Consider the following 2,316-nt stretch of genomic DNA (forward strand, 5'->3'; position numbering starts at 1 on the left):
AAACATGGCGGCACGGATACATAAGGAGCAAGGCGTTTCTTAAATGAGTGTCAGACATCTCTACCCCGCTTCACTATCACCCTCGTTTCGTCCCCACAACCACATCTACATAATGCACGTTAGCAGATGCGGGGCCCGCCGAAACCCTTTGAATGAACAACGACGCGCGCTAAAATATATTTCCTTGTTGCCATAATAATATATTGCTGAGCCGTTTATTTATGAAGAGATAGCCGAACTCACCAACGCGTCGCTAGCATCCAGACGCGGCTACGTCATGGCGATCGGATCAACGCTCGGCTAGGCCGCCGTCTGCCATCTCCCGTATGACAGCCAAGCTGTGTCGTCCGCCCCTCCTCCGGCGAGAGGAGAGAGAGAGGCAGACGCAGGCACGAGCAGGCAAGCGTGACAAAAAACAATGGTGACGAGCCCGAGACGGAGAGTATAGGGGCAATGGTAAGTAACGCCGGGTGCGGAGTATTAGGGCGTGGGGGCGAACTGACGGGCAAGATGTGTATTTCATTCACTCGGTGCCGTCACAGTTGTTAGCCGTGTTCAAGTGTGTGTGTGTCGGTTTGTATGCGCGGATGGTAGCGTGTGGTCAGGTGTCGCTGAGGCGATGCGGCTGGCGCTTCTTGGTGTTCGGTGCATGGGCACTCCCGTGGTGCGTGTGCATGGAATGGCGTGGGTGGGGTTCAGAGTGAGTGAGTGTCCATGGGGAGGCGTGGATGCCGGGTGTGGGCGTGGTGTAATATGACGGGCGGTAAGTAGGCGTGTGGCAAGGATTAGGTTGGATTGATCGTATGTTGGGGTGAAATGCGGCTGGGCAATATATGTGCAAGCGTGGGATGCGCCAGCGATCGGGCTCGGGGGGGGTATTACAACTTAGGTGGATTACTCTACCTAGACTTACTATAGAATTAAATTTCATCGACTTCTACGGTTAAGCTGTTAATGGCAATTCTAATGTACACCATTAATTGAACTTGCCGCTCAATTTTTGGATATCGCGTCTCTTTGAACGTGCGAAAACGACACTCCCTTTATTCATTCAACTCATAGATCTGCCTCGCTCTCTGTGTCCGACGAAAAATAAAAGGAACGAGAGCGGAAGACAAGAAGGCCTTTCTCTAATTGGCCCAGACGAGAACGGAGAAGCCTCTCTTGCTGTTCGCCGAGCTCTGATTATGCCATTAGACCATCATCGGGTAGCATGAATTCATACGATCAGTATTACATTAGCGGTTAGGCATAGTCTCTGATTATAACTCTATACTCTTGTTTATGCTATCATGCCACCGTTGAGTAGCGTGTATCCATACATCAGTATTACATTAGGGGTTAGCATAGTCTCTGTTATACTTATACTCTGTTTATGCTATCATGCCACCGTTGAGTAGCATGTATCCATACATCAGTATTACATTATGGCTGGTTAGATAGCTCTCTGTTATACTTATACTTCTGTTCATTGCTATCATGCCCACCCGTTTGAGTAAGCGTTTGTATTCTTACATTCAGTATATACATTAGAGGTTAGCATCAGTCTCTGTATATACTTATAACTTTCTGTTTATGCTATCATTGCCACCGTTAAGTATGCGTGTATCCATACATCAGTATTACATTAGAGGTTAGCATAGTCTCTGTTATACTTATACTCTGTTTATGCTATCATGCCACCGTTAAGTAGCGTGTATCCATACATCAGTATTACATTAGGGGTTAGCATAGTCTCTGTTATACTTGATACTCTCGTTTATGCCCTATCAGGCACCGTTGAGTGCATTTGAATTCATTAACATCAGTAATTACATTAGGGTTAGCATAGTAACTGTTAACTTATACTCTGTTTTCATGCTATCATGCCTACGCTTAAAGTAGATGAATTCATACAATCAGTATTACATTAGGGCCGTTAGCCATGAGTCTCTGTTTATACTTATACTCTGTTTTATTGCTATTCAGCCACCGTTAATAGCTGTGTATCCATACGATCAGTATATTACATTAGAGGTTAGCATAGGTCTCTGTTATACTTATACCTCTGTTTATGCATATCATGCCACGTTAAGTTTGCGTGTATCCAATACATCAGTATTACATTGGTGGTTTAGCCATAGTCTCTGTTATACTTATACTCTGTTTATGCTATCATGCCACCGTTAAGTAGCGTGTATCCATACATCAGTATTACATTAGGGGTTAGCATAGTCTTTGTTACAGTTATACTCTGTGTATGCTATCATGCCACCGTTAAGTAGCGTGTATCCATACATCAGTATTACATTAGGGGTTAGCATAGTCTTTGTTACA

The sequence above is a fragment of the Priapulus caudatus genome, unplaced genomic scaffold, assembly GCF_000485595.1.
Source record: "Priapulus caudatus unplaced genomic scaffold, Priapulus_caudatus-5.0.1 Scaffold168, whole genome shotgun sequence".
Lineage (NCBI taxonomy): Eukaryota > Metazoa > Priapulida > Priapulimorpha > Priapulimorphida > Priapulidae > Priapulus > Priapulus caudatus.